The sequence below is a fragment of the Lolium rigidum genome, chromosome 6 (assembly GCF_022539505.1).
Source record: "Lolium rigidum isolate FL_2022 chromosome 6, APGP_CSIRO_Lrig_0.1, whole genome shotgun sequence".
Lineage (NCBI taxonomy): Eukaryota > Viridiplantae > Streptophyta > Magnoliopsida > Poales > Poaceae > Lolium > Lolium rigidum.
In genome coordinates, this window is record NC_061513.1 from 153,235,254 (window position 1) to 153,253,647 (window position 18,394).

At 43.0% G+C, this 18,394-nt stretch overlaps 1 long non-coding RNA gene across 1 annotated transcript; it reads left to right on the forward strand.

Annotated features, from left to right (window-relative positions):
* The first annotated feature begins 246 nt into the window (after positions 1 to 246).
* Positions 247 to 4,040, forward strand: LOC124666560. The gene is made up of 3 exons (XR_006990931.1): positions 247 to 703; positions 3,054 to 3,178; positions 3,661 to 4,040. It is a non-coding gene; the product is annotated as an uncharacterized LOC124666560 (long non-coding RNA).
* Positions 4,041 to 18,394: the final 14,354 nt, after the last annotated feature.

Here is an 18,394-nt window from a genome sequence, read left to right on the forward strand (position 1 = left end):
CCAACCGTGGCGGCGCGCCCGTCGCGGAGGCGGCCGGCAGCGCGGGCCCGGGAGCAGCCGCGGGCGCCGCCGCTGGCGCCGCCGGGAGCTCGTCGTCCTCTCCTCCACCCCGAGCGACGGCGATGGCTGGACGCAGCGACGACGGAGGCACTCCGGCACGTTCTCGCGCGCACTCCGGCACGTTCTCGCGCGCGGCCGCCGCCGCCACCCGCATCACCACCGCGTTCTCGCGCGCCCTCTCCCTCGTGCGCGTCTCCACTGCCTCTCGTCTCCCCGCGAGCCTTCGCCTCTCGCTTGCTCTCCTGGAGTATTCCGCATCGAGGTGTAGAAAAATCCGATTTTTCCCATCGGTGTCTGAGCGGCGGTGGCTCGATTCGTCGATGGTAGGGCTGGATCCGTCGATGGTGGGGATGGATCCGTCCACAACGAAGCAGAAGGAGGCCGGTGAAGTCGAGACGAAGGAGGCCCGACGCCCGCTGCCCGTTCGACCAGACCCGCCGCGAGAGGGATGCTACTCCAAGTAAGAGGTCATGGCGACCATGGAGGAGTGCATGAGGAAGCAGGCCAACGGCAACACGCTCCTCGCGCTCGGCAACAGCGCCTCGGAGTCGTGCTCGTGGAGGCGACGGGGCTTCTGATCCAGGCGTGGTTGGCGCAACTCCTTCAACTCAAGGCACATCCGCACATGTAATGCTTGTTCCAGGTCAGAGCCTCCTCTTCCTCCCCCTCCGTCTCCAATCCTCATCTGCAGAGTGTTGTGAATCCCATTTGGAGCAGGTCGTTGATCCCCATCTTGTGGGTTCAGTACTGTAGTTTAAATCTCTAGAAAATGGTTATGTAAGGGATTGGAGTACACTTGTTGTTGCTTCCGGTCCTAATTAAAGAATCATGAACTTCATCTTACTTTTCAGTTTTCATCAGGTAATCAGCGCATGGCTCCTAAGAATTTTTTCTGTTGGCTCTTGATTTTGGTGCTGTCAGGGACTCAGGGATAGGAGTGTTCTCTAATCAATTTTGTAGATACTGCTGATACCAAAATCCAACCTGAAGTCAACTTGGTACTCGTAAATCCTGAATGTTGATTCCCTTGTATGGTTGTCAACTGGGCAGTAATGTAGCAGAGGCTAACAAGGAGTAGGCTTAGAGGTCTCAGCGCAACCCTTTAGGAATGTTGTAGCTTGCTCTGTATGTGTATGCCTTTACTTAGTTTTACTGAAGCACTGCTGAAATACATGCACGCGTGCTAGATGACCTATATTGTCTCAGTCAAGCTTTGCTCTATATTTTTCATTTTCTGAAACAAACACATAAACAACACTCTGTAATTACTTAAGCATGTCAATAACTTGTTCTATAACACATAATAATAGCACAACAGTTGGTTACAGATTAACAACAACACAATACACATAAACAACACTTTGTCTGAAAACAACACAACAACATTAGTGCACAGCTTGGCCTAAAAGTTTAAGGGCATTCTCATAAACTTTGGAAGGACATCTCAGCCTTTTAGGTAGCAACTTTTTCCTTTCCAGTACATCTTTGTGCCCATGAGGAGTCTTATACCCAATTTCTCCTCCATTGTTCATTATTTCAACCATACAAGCCTGGAGACTTAGGAAAATCTTATTCAATGTACAAGAATCGTAACCATCAAATTCTTCCTGCACATCTTTAATCAGATCTTGTAGAGTTTTAGGACATCTTGTATCGGTTAGAGACTGCAAGGACCTGAAAAATCCAAGATCAAGCACATTCAAATCCGGGCTATTTGGTGGCTGTTGAATTATTTTGATAATTAGTCCCATATTGGCCGCAGCTTCTGCGAATGCTTGGTCATGAGGAAGGATATGGGGTTTGGCATTGTCTTGTTGTATGATGATTGTTCGTCCAGCATCTCCTGCAGGCCAAACTGCTTTGATCGCTGGCAAAACCTTGTCAATCAAAAACTCTCTCATGACTTCCCTGTTAACCTTTATTGACTTAGTCTCCAACGTTCCTCTAGGCCTATTTTCACTTCTCCTAGCAGCTGGAATTTCCTTCACAAATGGCCAGATGCCTATCTTCCCTGAAAATGTGACCCTTCCAGCACTGTCATACCGAGGCCTAGCAACTGCAGTTAGAAACATAACCTTCCTAATGCATTTTTTATTTTGAACAGATCTTGTAGGCTCTTCTTCTTCTGGTAGCAGGTAATAGTTTCGGTTTTCCTTAGTCATCATGAACCATTTTTCATCTATATGCACAACATTGTGCATATTGGTGAACCATGGAGCTGGATTTCCTATAGTTGCCTCATCAAGATTGTCCAAGCAGTGTTGAACCCTGGCCATCTTATTGCTTTCCTTTAGTGCTGGTTTTAAAGAACTTGAACACCTTTTTATCTGCTTGAGTTCGAATCTTCTATACAACGTAGTTGGACTCGCTCCCAATTGCCAAGCAAGAGATCTGATTGTTGATCTCTTGTTAAGTGGGATAGTAGGAATTCTTGCTAGATCAATATTAATTGCCTTTCGCCCACATCTCCCTTTCTTCTTGTTAGAAACATCAACCTCCAAGCCTTCACTAATTTGTCTCATAGCAATCTTCCAAATTCTTTGTATAATTTGAATATCTGCCTTGAAAAAATCTGCAATGTCCTTCTTGTCCCTTCTTCTAAACTTGCCACCATTCCTCATACAAAGCGCATGCATTGCTACATAAGCGGCATATCGTTGTTGGTCATTGAGTGATTTTCTGTGCTTTATTGTGTGCTGACAAGGTTGCTCGTCCATTTCTGCATCTTCCTCATCATGATCGTCACGTTGCTCATCCATTTCTGCATATTCCTCATCATGATCTTCATGTTGCTCATCCATTTCTGCATATTCCTCATCATGATATTCATGTTGCTCATCCATTTCTGCATCTTCCTCATCATGATCTTTATGTTGCTCACCCATTTCTGCATGTGTACAAAAATTCAGTTAACAACTCAGTTTAAATACATGTAGTTATTGCAGATGTGTATCAATCATGCAGTAATAGTCTACTGTACTCTGTTATTGCAGGCATGGGATGTGTATGGGGTTCTCAATTACTTGAAGGCACTGAAGAACAAGTTGATGATCCAAGTTGATGCTGGGGTACTACAACATGATTGGACTACTGAAGATGCCAACTTCATGATGCACAGGTGTGCCATACACTAGCTTGAACATTTTCACCATCCATTTATTTTGTTGTATGCATTCTACTAGCACTGAAGTGTTCTTATTTATGATGGTGGGATATGTTAAAATGCAACAAATGTAAAATTCCATGGGTGGTCCTACTGTTGTGTACTTTGAGCTTTGAGTGAGTTAGCAAAAATGATGAATGCATGTTTCTACGTCTATTCTCTCGATTTTATTTCTGCATTTGACATGGAAACAAATTAGAGTCCGCTTGAATTTTGATAGTCTGGAGTATTTGGTCATGCAATGAACTTCCAGTCTGAATATCCCTTGACAATTTGCTCATGATGCTTGACTTTTCATACAGTTGGAAGCATATCGTCCGCATAATGATTAATCTATGTATTGAACGAAACTGGATCCACTGAAATATGTACTGTGATTATACCTGCATTTTGATCAACTTCTGGTTTGATGATCTCTTCTTCTTCTTCTTCTTCAGGTGGAGTAAAGTTCAGGTCTGGGAGTACCATGACGACGAGATTTGCTACAGGTACAACGACAAGGAGAAGCCTGTGAGGTGTTCTGCTACTGGGAGCCGTCCAGTTTCGCTGCTGGAGCCGGGCTGCTTGAGCCGGTGAGATGTCCTGCTACTGGGACGATGACAAGGAGAAGCCTGCGAGGTGTTGTGCTACTGGGAGCTGTCTTGTTTCGCTGCTGGAGCTGGGCTGCTTGAGCCAGCGAGGTGTCCTGCTATCGGGACGATGACAAGGAGAAGCCGGCGAGTTGTTCTGCTACTGGGAGCTGTCCTGTTTCGTTGCTGGAGCTGGGCTGCTTGAGCCAGCGAGGTGTCCTGCTATCGGGACGATGACAAGGAGAAGCCGGCGAGTTGTTCTGCTACTGGGAGCTGTCCTGTTTCGCTGCTGGAGCTGGGCTGCTTGAGCCAGCGAGGTGTCGTGCTACCGGGACGATGACAAGGAGAAGCCGGTGAGTTTGTTCTGCTACTAGGAGTCGTCCATGTTCGCTGCTGGAGCCGGGCTGCTGGAGCTGGCGAGGTGTCCTGCTACTTGATGATCGTGATTCGTGAGGTGATCTTGCTGTAGAGCAGCGACGGTCAGGTGATGCTAGGTTCCTCCTCAAGCTCCTCCCCAAGCTGATGATGTGGCTGCTCCCAAGCACCTCCCAAGAAGCTGGTGGGGTGCACTGATGCAGATCGACAACGTTGAGGAATTAGCAGCAGTGGAGGTGGTGCTGGAATACTCCTCGAGCTCCTGCCCAAGCTGCTGCTGTTGTAGCTCCTCCCGAGCCCCTCCCAACTGCTACCCAGGACGTGCAGATCAGGAGCACCTGCCTAGGCCCGCCGGAATCTCTCCGGCGACGCGCGCGAATTTGGGGCACGCGTGCGTGGGTGCTTGCGGGACAGGGATCGGGGATGGAGGTGCTCGCTGGGGCTGGAGTTAGGGCCTTGCGGGCGGAGGAGCTCCCGGGATCTGGATCGAGGACGGAGGTGCTTGTTGCGGCTGGAGGTAGCGCGGCGGAGGCGGAGGTGCTCGGCGATCGGGATCGGTATCGGGATCGAGGACGAGGACAACGAATGGAGGAAGATACCGATTCAAATTAGAAGGGCACGAATGTAATTTTCCGTGTTTTTCACCTGGTCGGGACTTTTCTTAAATGTCTTATATTTCGGATCGGAGGGAGTATATTAGAATTCAATTTAGAATGTTTTATATCTTGGTGTGAGTTTACTAATAAAAAACAACTCTCAATGATTGTTGCAGATTAAATTTGAGGACTTGGTTCTCCTTCATCTCCTCCCCGAAGATGTCAACAAGATGTCTGGCCGAATCCCCTGGTAGTGCGGTGTCCTCGGCCGGAGTAGGGCGACCTTGCCAACAACCTTCAGCTCCCTCCCTTCCCTTCTTTGATTTTCCTATGGAATTCATAATTTATGCTCAGTTGGTGCCGTCTTCTTATTGTTATTTGTTTTGTTTCGTTGTCGACACAGATGCAAAAGTAGAGGTACAATTTGGACTCAATGATGCATTGTTTACTAAAAGGAAATCTCTAAATTATTATTAGTGGTTATTTTTGATGATAGGTCATTTTCTGTGTGAAAAAACTTTGTTGATACGTCGCCTTGTTTCACAGCTTTTCTAAATTTGTTAGCATAAATAGTTTCAGGTATCATGGCTCCTAGAGGAAAAATAATTAATAGTATACACGCATTTTTTTCTCTTTCAGTAATCATTTGTTGTTTTATAAGCGTGACATAATGCTTATTTCTACCTCTAGCAGGATCATGTAATTACTGTCAGGAATGCTACCAATTCGCTGATTGCAAAAGGTACAAATGAAAGGCCCTCTTGTTTTAATGCTATTGATGCATCACAAGTTGGTGAAACTGATTTGTCTAGGTGGATGCATAATTAGGTGAGTTTATCCTGAAGCACTGCCATATGAAAAAATCTCTACTTTCCATAATGACTTTGGTATGTCAGTTCGACATGAACCCATAACTGCTACATAAATAAGGTGATGGGGCCTATTTTACCGGTGGTTAACATGAAAACGTATATTATGTGATTAGAATATCCAGATGTATTTTCTTAAGATAATAATGTGTCAAATTATGTGTATGTCTATTTGGATGTCTTGAAACAACAGCATATTGGGCATCATGAAATAGTCACCCAGAGTTTGTTCAAACTTTACATGATTTGGGTTTACCATTTGCGATTTTGCAATCTGCTTTCCTAAAATGTAAAGATTCGGTTGTTAATTTATTCAACGTTTCGATCCTTTGATTTTAGCCTGCAGCTCCTGGTAAAACTGTATACTCCCATGCAATGATTTTTAAGTGGAGAAGAATCAATTCGTTTGTGTTTTACCTTCTTGTAGCTGACCACACTTTATAGAAAGCTATCTTCAATTCTGCAGTTTTGTGCTCATCTCGTGCACAAGCGGCCAAGCGCAGCCTATAACATGGTGAATGAACACTACCGGTAGAGAAGATAGGAACGAAGAAATGATGGTAAGAACCACTAGGGCCGAACATGTGTCAATTTATGAATAGTTTCTTTCTTCAAGGAAATAGGAGTAGTGTGGTTTGGCTCTACCAAAGTAAAAACATTGTATCATCATTGTGATTGAAAATGGAATTGGACAAGGGATGTTTTTATATACTCCGTAACATAATTTGGTCCAGCCCTATGTTTCTCCGCTGTGGCGCCCTTGACAGAGAAGCATTAGTATGTGTTCTGGTTCCCTAGAGAGATTTCTTGTTTCTTGAACACAACGGAATTAGGCTGATTGACTTTCTACAATGTTTGTTTTTCATAAAAATAAAACTATTTGCTAGCCATCTTTCTGCATTTTATACATGCAGATACAATTTAGTTATATTTCAGTGTTTTTTATATTTCAGAGTGACAACCATTGACGAACCATATTATTTGTAGGAGTAAAAGAGCAGTGTCAACCTAAGGTTACTGCGGATAGGACTGCGGAAGCTGGCCTACACTGGATATCCAGATTTTGTTGGCGGTTGCTAGCGGGGAAGAGGGGTGTAATTTGGAGGATGAGGATAAGGAAGGCGGCTGCTAACCCAACACAGCGCGCTCACGTCGACCTAGATTCCCTGGCAACCTTGTGCCGATGGTACATGCCCTCTTCTTTTCATGACATCGATTTCTCTGGCCATGATTTGGATGTGACGTGAAGGGGAAGAAAAATATTCACTTGCAGAGTGCTTTTACTAATTTAGTGTGAAATTGCAATCAAGCTTTCCTTTTCTTTTTGTCTAATTTTAGATGTGGGCTTTTGTTGTTGGAAGTTTCATTAGGCTATATGCACTTGCGAAAGTGGATTATATGCACTTGCGTAAAGTGACGAGGGAAAGTGAATCCAATTTTTTAATATTTGAGAGCCTCGCACCTGCAGATTTATGCACTTGCCTTGAAGTGCAACGGTCAAATTTTGGTCCACCTATCACTAAAGGTTTACTTCGACAAACTCTGAAGCTTTGGATGATCTACTTTGTGTACATTTGTGTTCTTCAGTATATCAGAGTGACAACCATTGACGAACCATATTATTTGTAGGAGTAAAAGAGCAGTGTCGACCTAAGGTTACTGCGGATAGGACTGCGGAAGCTGGCCTGCACTGGATATCCAGATTTTGTTGGCGGTTGCTAGCGGGGAAGAGGGGTGTCATTTGGAGGATGAGGATAAGGAAGGCGGCTGCTAACCCAACACAGCGCGCTCGCGTCGACCCAGATTCCCTGGCAACCTTGTGCCGATGGTACATGCCCTCTTCTTTTCATGACATCGATTTCTCTGGCCATGATTTGGATGTGACGTGAAGGGGAAGAAAAATATTCACTTGCAGAGTGCTTTTACTAATTTAGTGTGAAATTGCAATCAAGCTTTCCTTTTCTTTTTGTCTAATTTTAGATGTGGGCTTTTGTTGTTGGAAGTTTCATTAGGCTATATGCACTTGCAGAAAGTGGATTATATGCACTTGCAGAAAGTGACGAGGGAAAGTGAATCCAATTTTTTAATATTTGAGAGCCTTTAAACCACTTTATTTCATTTTGCTTGCAATTTCTGTTCTATCTTGTCGTCTTGAGTAAATGCAGAGGGGTCATTACTTGTCACTCAATCTAGCTCTAACATTGAGTAAATGTTTGAAAGAAGTGATTAATTCAGTACACGGTCATATCTTCTTGGTGGCATACCAATTGCTGGAATGATACTGTTGTAACAAAAATGGCACATGCTACAAATCGTAAATGCATAGTTCAAACGGATTAGTAGTAAGATTTTAGTCAGATTCAAGAGTTTCATCAATCGCCAGGTTATGCTGACCAACTTGAAATATTCTTGTTGATTCTTATATGTGCTATTTGGTTCCGGATGCCACAGAAGCCGCAGGCTATGAATGTATGCTGAAAAACTTGAGATCTTATTGATTGGTTATTGTGTTATTTGGTTTTAGGTGCCGCTAAGGTCGCAGACCTCACAATGGCCATGGAGGTTACGCACGCACTGCTGATGATGAGGCTCATGTGATAGGGTTGATGATGAGGCTGTCGATAACAAGCCACACGCAGCAAAGAGGGCCTTCCCTAGAGGTATTGTGACTGCCCGTGTATTTTTCATAGTTGATCGGTGTAGCAGATCTGAAATTTTGAGATTGGTTGTGAAATCATTGGTGTCAACCTTTTTTCTTGCTATTAATAATTGATAGTGTATGTTTACTCCTATTGCTAAATACTGGACTGTGATATCTTTGTGGAAAGAAGATAATGGCAATATTTTAAAGCACTGGTTACTACTTGCTTTGATTTTCCTATGTGTACTTTGTATTGCTCAAGAGAGTTGTTTATAATTACAATTGGTTAGAGAAGTTTCAGTGCTTATAGATGGATAGAATATATGTTTACTGACAGGCTATGCTTTCTATTATTTGTGAAGTGATATATAATTGTTAGCTCAATATTCAGTGCTCACAGGAAGTCATCGTTTCATCCGTGGATACAGTTCATCATGTATAAATCACTACAATTACACAATTTCTTTTGTCATTTCAATGATTGCCGTACTGCTATTTTCAGTCTGCTGCAATCCATATGTCGTTGGGACAAAGTGCCTGGAGTGGTGTTCATGACCGCTGGTGCAGCTTGGGGAGAGATGCCCGCATTGATGTACAACAAGTTTCCTGAAGCCAAGGTGAGCTTATCTCGATCCTTCTCCCCTTATGTATGGTTTCTCTCTCTGTGTTTCCATAAGCTATGGTTGAATGGTTTTGTAGTCACATCTCTGTTCTTGCTTGACTGAAGTATTGGTCATCCAAATGGCATATTTTAAGGATATTGATGATGTTGTGGTAGCTTTTTTTAACATCTAAAATAGGCCAATGGAAGCTATAATTTCACAGGTTTAGGGCTGAATTGCTTGTCTCGTTTAATCAACAGTCCATATTTTTTTAAAAAAACAATTGGCTCCTAAAACGACAAGCATTTATTGATGCAACTATGTAGTGAGTTCCTAAATTTGTCTACCTGTTGCTGATAGGCTTGTTGCCAACTATGAACTATCAAAGGTTATCTGGAATATATGAGAGATCATTTATATGACGCTTTTAATATGGTTATCTTGTATTTAAATTAGTGATAAATCACTGAGTTCATCTTGATCTGACATGTTAGTGCGTGGTTTTGTTCCTTTTTTTTAATCCCAGGTTGTGATTCCTCTTTACTCAGATTAAGATGATAGCAGTATGGGGTGAGATGAGACAGCCTGACGAATATACTGTTTTCATTGGTTGCAGGTGAGCCTCTTTTATATGTTTGCGAGAGACCATATCCAGTAGCGCGAAGTTTTGAGTGTTGTTCTTTGATTTTTTCAAGTATGTCATGTTCATGTGGATGTTTCTTGGTATCCTTTTGCTAGGTATTATTCCTGAGAGAGAGAGAGCGAGAGTACTGGGAGGCATTAGCGATATTATGATGTTATCTCTTTTTTAATGTTGCTTCCTAGATGAAAGTAACTACCAAGGTGTTTGATTATTTTTTATGATGCTAATATGGTGGGATGGTTAAGGGTAATTGGTAAATACATTCAATATGTGTATAGATTTGTCTTCACGTTTGTGTTTGTGGCCCAAAAAATTGTCTTTCATACACATAACTGAATGTCGTGACCATTGTTCGTATGTGTGTGTTTCAGATGGGGTTATGGTAGTAACAAAATCTATCTCATAAGCTTTGCATTTCTTATAATTTCTTCCATACACCACTTTTTCTTCCGATATATGGTATTAGTTACGGTAAGGAATACATATTACCATGTTTGCTCCAGCAGCTTATTCTATCTTTTGATAGCGCTCAAAATGATCATGTGATTTAGCTAGCTGTTCTGCAAGATATGATTGTTCAGATTTCGTCAAAAAGTTCAGTAAATAAAAATAAACTGATTTTCTTTCCTGGCAATTTCTTCCAAGAATCGCTCATTCTTTAATTAGCAGATAGTAAGTTTTCAGAGCAACACTTCAAGTTGAGGTCCCCACTCGATTTAGCTTCAGCATGATTGAGACCGTAATATACTTATAGCTTTACTGTAGTTTGAGAAGCTATTTGAAATGTGATCCTCATGATCGCTGAAGCATGTAGTTTCCTTCATGATAAGGACATGGTTAAAATAGTCAAAATGGCAATGGATTGTGAGTATATAGTTGTGTTATCTACTTTTTCCTAGATTATAGCATGTTGTGTCTTGTGCATGTTTCTACCATGCTGCATTAGGATTTTGCCGAATTATCTTGCCCAGATATGGTCATATCAGTTTTGCTGCACCATGGTTTGTTAGCTGAGCCAACCTTGGCCGTATTTTTTTTCTCACAGTTAAATGTGTGTATTTATTCTCAACTTAAATCAAATAGGACCAGTTTATATTTCTGTTTCATCTTATATTATGTAGTTCCAAAATTTACATGAAGAAAAGGATTAAGTCGTGACATATGGGATGTTCCAATTTATCAGGAAAACCTTCTCATAATTAAGTATTGCTTGCAAAAGGGAAAACTGATAAAAATTGCTTAAAAAATGCTACAAAACTTTGTCTATAAGCTTAAAATTTATGGACAGTTCTGCAGTGTATTTGGCAAAAGAAAAAGAGATAGTTATCAAGCATTTAATATAGAGAATACGGCTAATCAGGCAAGGTAACCATTGTTGCATACTCTCTTGGCTGGAGAGGATTGAAAATATTAATAGAACTATTACAATTACGAGCACTCATTTCAAATTTTTGGTCAGTATAGACAATACGGCCCGCATGATATCTTTGGGCTGTGGTAGGTTTTCTTGGCGAATTCTTTAGCTTAACTGTTGTGTGATCGTTATAATTTTCAAGAGCAACTGTATCACGTATTCCATATGCCGTTCTGAGCCCTCTTTTCCGTTTAACTATTTACTTCTAACTAATTGATATATTTGATTTGTATCTTCTACTAGGAAATGCAGTTCTGTAGTTTTTGCATTTAAGACCCAGCATATCACTTACATGTGCAGTTATGTCATCCCGATTCCCCATTTTCTTTGCTTAATATATATGTTCAGATCATGCTCCAGTCTGTGTTACAAAAATATGTTTGACTGTTACATGCTAGATCAATATGGTCTGGCCGTAGCGAGGTATCATAGTTGTTTTATCTCCCTTTCTCGATCCTCCATTTCTGGATGCACCATTTTGAAGTGCCCTCAGATATTGTGATGCCTTCACAATCTAAGAATGATATTTTTTTTGTAGTTAAAGCGGAAACACAGCAGAGTAGATAATGAGGTAGCTGAATGAAAAATAACAGGCTTGGTGTTAACTATAGTATTTGTGAATTTAGATTGGCATATATAGCTAAATCTACTTTTTGCCCGTCATTCTATTTGAATAGCATTTGTCCATGCTTTTACATTTTGCTTTGTATCACTATGATCTTTTTTGAGACTGACATATGTTTCTTTGAATAGAGTCAAGGTTGTGTCTGCTTTCTTATGTTACTATTGGGAAAATGTAGGCATGAGTTTGCCATACTTGATAAGGAAGAGAATATATGAAGCTAGGCCAAAGTTAGGGTGAACACTTCTATTTCTCTTGTTGAACTTTCTTGGCTTATTTGGTTCTTCCCGATGTGTCGCCTAGGTTGAAAAAAATCCTTATCGTGCACTCATTCTTATGTCTTAGGACCGACAACTGCTTGCTAGCTCGTGTGGAACGGGCAACAAACCAAACCAGAAGTTGGTCCGATGTATCTGCAAATGGTGTATGTGTATAAGGTAGAACCTACTTACTTTGCGTATACACTTTTATGATCTTTGATACTGCTATGTTGAAATAGTTCTGTTTCTATGTCGTTCCTTTTTTCACGGGACTCTTTTGCTTCCGAGTACCAGTACACTATAATGGTTCTTTGTTATTTGTTCTTTTCTCTGTTTACCAGGTCATGTTCTGTACAACCATATCTTCATGACGGGCTCGGCTGCAGGGGCTAGGTGAGAGCTCATCAGTATATGTTAGTAATGCTCACTACCTCGGCGTCCACTGGTACTTGGTGTGACTTCCATACATCATCAAGCTAGCGAGATGGGCTCACCGCCTTGACAACATCAAGCTAATGTGATGCCCTTATTATTTGCCTATATGCTTCCGCTGGATGTGTCTTCTATGCTGCGGCATTGACCTTCTGTGGTAGCTATGTAGATAGGGCTATGTAAAAGTTATTTTGTGTAAGCGCAGTACATCCTCTGGCTGATTGGGAGGCTTGTAAGACAATCCTTCATCCAGACCCTATGTTGAGAATACGGGCTTAGCTTTATATGCTCTTTAACTACTCCTATGCATGACACGAACTGTTGCCCAGGAAGAATTTTTGTTGATACACTTTCCGTCTGTTTCTCCTTCGCAGTCGTGATATTGCTTATTTTGTCTTCTGTGGTAATTGTGATAAATCATGCTGTCTTGGCCTTACATTTTGGACAGCAGTGGCTGCTGCTCCAATTTGTTGTTAGAACTTAATTAGCACCTCTAGGGTGCACAATTAAGGGGAATATGTAGTTGTTTGCAGTGTCCTGAAGAGGTATGAGATACACTTCCGTGGTTTTTTCGCCATCGAAACTATAACCCATAAGGTAAAGTGATTATCATATGCATGTCATCCCAGTAACCACTCAAGCTCATTAATCCACACCATGCATATAATATTGTAAGAGATCTTTCATGGCCTTCACAACATTTTGGTGCCCTGTGAGTGTGAGTCTCACTGTACGTTACATTCCAATTATGTGTTGGTTGGTCAGTTGAACCGATCCGGTGTACCTACTACCAGTTCAAAATTGCTGTTAGAAAAATACAGTTTCTACAGAAATTGCCGATCCATGAAATGGCCTAATTAAAAAACGTTCAGAACTATTTATTTAACATGTCTTCCACAGGTCATGACATATGACAACCTAATTACACGATTTGTCTAAACATAGATAAAAACTACAGCTAATAGGGAATATTGAACATCAATTCATCCTATCTTACCACACTTACAAGAAACGTCATCCTGTTTAAAAAAAACAAGAAACATCATAGTTTTACTCTGAAGCAAGTATGAAAGTTGCTGGTTTTTGAGCGATAATTCGGAGATTAATTAATGATACATTATTGATAAGGACAAATTGTGTCACCAACTTTTAATATGATTTCAGTATTTGCGCAAAATGGCTCTTGGGAACCATTTGAATTCAGCATATCTTTCACATGTCAACCACTGTATTATTGGTGTTTTTCTTTCATATATAGTATACTCCTACATCAAAGGTGGTGTTGAAAAAAAGATGGCAATCCTAATTTACCGAGGAAAATTAGGCGTTTTCTAGGGTGTCATTTAAGAAGCATCAACATCCCTATGAATAAAACTTATAGCTTAAAAAGTGTCACGCTTTAGCAATTTGCACCAGTGTAATCCCACAATTAACACACCATCTAGGTGTTACGCGGGCAGTACCTTGGCCGACAACAACCTGTACATTTTAATCTGCAAAGCAATTACCTTACTTTAATCCCGCTCCACCAATTAATTCTTGGTTAGATCCCGCTCCACCAATTAATTCTTGGTTCTATCCCAGCAAATCTACAGCGAGGGCGCGGCTTGTCTTGGCACTGCAGCTTCCTAGAGCGGCAGGCGCCTATGCAGCGTAGAGGCACGCGGCGAGTGTCAGGCGCCACCAACGACAATCAAGCTGGGCAGAGGACTAAGGAGAGATGATTGGGTCGCGTGGTTGAGACACGGTAGAACGAGGGATTGGGACCGGTGGAGTCAGTCCAAGGTGGCCGGGGAGAGAAATTGGCGGGCATAGTCAAGAAGGCCGACTTCACCTCCTACCTCAAGGAGGCTGTCGAGGCGGCGGCAGCAGCAGCTGTGGCAGGGGCAGGGCATGCGGCGGCGGGCCGAGCGCGAGGTGCGGCAGGAGTTCATGTTGTGGCTGCCTGCCGCGGCAGACAAACTGCCGGAATACCTGCCGTGGCAGCCTGCCGCGGCAGAGAAAACGCCGAATTCTCTGCCGCGGTAGAGGACCCGGCTGGGCGAGGCGGTGTCGAGGCGGGGGCGCTCGAGGCCGGGGCGGGCGCACTTGGTCCGGCGCTAGGGGTGCGCGGGGCTGGTGCAAGAGCTCGCGTTGGCGGCACGGGCGGCGTGCCGAAGAGGTCGTCGAGTCCGCGCGGCGCAGGAGGCGCAAGCGCGGATGACGAAGCTGCATGCTGAACAGGAAAAACCTTCTCATCGAAGACAACATGTCGCGAGACGAGTATTCTTCCAGTGACAAGGTTAAAGCAGCGGTAACTCCGATGGTTAGAGGGATACCCAAGAAAGACACATGCCATGGAACGAGCACTAAGCTTATGTGGAGCGGTGGACGCGATTTTAGGATAACAAAGACAACCGAAGACACGAAGATCAATGTATGAGGGAGGACGACCGTGGAGGCATGTGTACGGAACCTGGGACTTTATGGTTGTACTAGGACAACGATTAAGCAGGTATGTGGCAGTAGCCAGAGCGTCGGCCCGCAGAGGAGCCGGAATGTGAGCCCGGAACATAATGGTGTGCATAGTATCATTAATGGTACGAATGGCACGCTCGGCTTTACCGTTCTGCTGGGAAGTGCATGGGCATAATAGTCGCAGGGCGGTGCCGTGGGTGGTGAGGAGATTATCAACAGTCTTGTTGAGGAACTCGGAACCGTTATCTGTCTAGAGGGAGTGAATAGTGACACCAAACTGCGTGCGCCTAAGCGATTTTTTTTCCGAGAGTACGTGGGCAACTTATTGGGCAACTTGTTAAAGCGGCGTCTATTTCTAGAAATTATTTCAAACTTATTAAAACGCCATGCATAGGTACACTTAAACATTGCGATGAGAGACAAATGTGCAAGTAACGAAATAAGAAATCGCAGCCACTTTCCGGTGATGGCAACTGCATTGCCCAAAGGAAAGTGGAAGAGACACCGAGAGCATTACCCAAATGAGAGTACAAGGGCCGCCGAGGGCGTTTCCTCCAACGAAACACGCTGAATACTACTATAGCTCACCATGGGACGGCCATCGAAAGAGCTACACGCTCCCGAGCCTCCAGTACTGAAATAAACCAATGGTTACGATGAGCAACGCGGTAACACGCCCCGTCGGATACTATTGTACTCGATGCAAGAGCTCTGCTCCAACCCTCGATACCAAAATAAGCCAAACCCTATGGTTAGCCTCCGCCATTTGCGCGATAGCGCAACAGGTATTATTTGAAAGTTATTAAAACGCCGTGCATAGGTACACTTAAACATTGCGATGAAAGACAAATGTGCAAGTGATGAAATAAGAAATCGCAGCCACTTAACCATAATATTCCCGTGATAGCAAGTGGATTACGCAAAGGAAAGTGGAAGAGATATCGAGAGCATTACCCACATGAAAGTACAAGGGTCGTCGAGCAATGCGATAACACGCACGTCGGATACTATTGTACTCGATGGAAGAGCTCTGCTCCAACCTTCGGTACTAAAATAAGCGAAACCCTATGGTTAGCCTCCGTCATTGCGCGATAGCGCAACGGGTCATCTAGTGTGGTAGAAAACTCGCTAGTATTTGCATGACACAACCAATGATCCAATGAAGCGAGTTGTTGTAGTGGCAATTTCTGAATGTCTTGTGCACCCAGCTTGCAAGAAGCTCATACGTGTTTGCATGATGGAAGGCGAAGGCGATATCGTAGAGGGTCGAGTTCTAACATTTTTCTTTTGCTTTGCTTGTCCTTTGTCCTTCTCCTTGTACGGCAAAGAGGGTTCTGCTGTCCTTGTCGCAAATTATTCCAAATTTTCTTGTTTCCGTTGGTCTTGTTCTTGAATTGGGGGATCAGGGGATGAACCGGGTGGTCCCTTGTTCCTGTAATTGCGTACGTAATTCCTTACTCCCTTGGTACCAAGCACCATATACACAACTTACTCAATCTAATCGTTAACCCAGAGGGAATTATATGGAGTAATCGATAATCTGTAGAGAGTGATGTGTTTCGGTAGTGACGATTCATACTCCATCCATTCCATAATTAACTACAATCACTACAGAAATTATGGAACGGTGGAAGTAATAAGTTCGGCAATGATATATCATGGAAATCAGACGTTGCCGATAATACCAACGTCATGGCTAATTGTCAGAGATCTTCGTCGTTCTATGTATACCGGTGACAGTCAAGCAAATACAAGTAATCAAGTATATCACTAGTTTTCGAGAATCACAAGCGACGGACATTTTCTTACACTCTGTCACTGCTTCGTCGCAATTGACAAAACAGTCTGTTGTCAAATTTTTAGGAGACTTTCTGTAGAACAAAACGAAACAATATCAGCAAGATCTTGCTCGATCACTAGCTCTGCCAACGATCAAGATCTTTGAGGCATCTGCTGTCCACCTCTTCTGGGCTCCACTGCATGCAACACAAATGCAACCAACAGAAACGGACGGAGACAAAACGATGGAAGGTTAGGTGCGTGACCGGAGTGGAGGGGGCAACCTAGCTAGCAACGGCAATAATGCGGCATATACACATGCGCGGACTTCGCACACACAATAATGCTCGTGAGTCGTGGGCAGATCTTCGAACAACCACATGATCTCTATACTAGAGCCTAGATTAGTAGATTTGCACTTAAATGGCACTAGAATCCCGTCGGCGATCAGTGGGTTGGTGGTGATGTATGTGGTTCTCGTTTTGTTCTTCGTTTACTCATCTCTCGTAGGTTAGCAGCTATCTAAATTTTTGTTACTTCTGGCCGGCGGCCAGGTGGCACCGCCAGGAGCCGGCCGACACGTGTGCGGACTGACGCGACACCCTGCATTGAAGCGCTCGACATCGATGTGAAGTTCATGCTGGTGCTTGAATTGCGGGGCCTTCTTTGTTGCTAGCAAGCACTCAAGCTTCTGCAATGTTCCATGCACATGGTTCGGAAATTCAGATGGTGTAAGAACTATCCACGAGGGTATAGTAGAAAGTGTCATGAATGCAAAAAAGCTTATGTGATGTTGTAGGGCCTCTTTGATTCCCGGTCACACTTTACCAACTTTACCAAGCTAAAGTTTAACAATTTGACATGTGTGTGGTTCTTGCGCTGTTGCATCTTCTTAAGCAAGCTCGACGAGTCCTCCTTGCCGCCGCTCATATTATTCAATCACCTGCATTGAGAAAGAGAAAACAATTAAGAAGCATGTTGAAAAATATATAAATAGTAAGCATAAAGACACTAAAAAATTAAGAAGCATGTTGAAAAATATATAAATACTAAGCATAAAGACACTATGCAATTAAGAAGCATGTTGAAAAATATATAAATACTAAGCATAAAGACACTATGCAATTAAGAAGCATGTTGAAAAATATATAAATACTAAGCATAAAGACACTAAACAATTAAGAAGCATGTTGAAAAATATATAAGAAGCATAAACACATAAAAGACCCTCACCAACCGTCATCAATCTCATTGTCAATCTCATTTTCTTTCTCCTTGGCACTATCACTATCACTATCTTTTGAGTAGTAAGTTGGAGCCTGATAGATGGGTGGAGGCTCATCATCGCTATCATCTTCCACTTGTAACTTCTCGAGCATATCTATGTCCTTTAGATCCACCACTGACTCACCACGAGTTTCTGCATCGTTCTCGTTCCTGAGGTCCTCTTCAAGAACACATTCTAACTCAAAGTGCCCGAAGTCCTCTTCCTCTTGATAGAAAATTCCCTCGTATGTTACAGGGTCAATGTTGTTGTAATCGTCCTCGGAGGGAATCGGTAGGTTACCATGTGGCGATACCTGGAACACGACTTCCCAGCCGTTGAGTGCCGCTTTCTGGCATGGGTACGGTAAATAATAAACTTGCTTGGCTTGGTGAGCAACAATATAGACATCGGCTCCGGTATAGGTGGTGGAAGGCTTAACTTCAACTAACCCAATGGACTTGGTAATTCTCTGTCCACCTCTTGGGTCGAACCAATGACACTTGAACACAACGAGATTGAGTTGTATGTTTGTACGATTGAAGGTCAGCTCGTATACATTCTCTAACCTCCCGTAGTAATCAAAGGTATCGGATCCTCTAGTGAAGACACCAGTATTTATCGTTTTTGGATTCGCCCGGCCCTTCT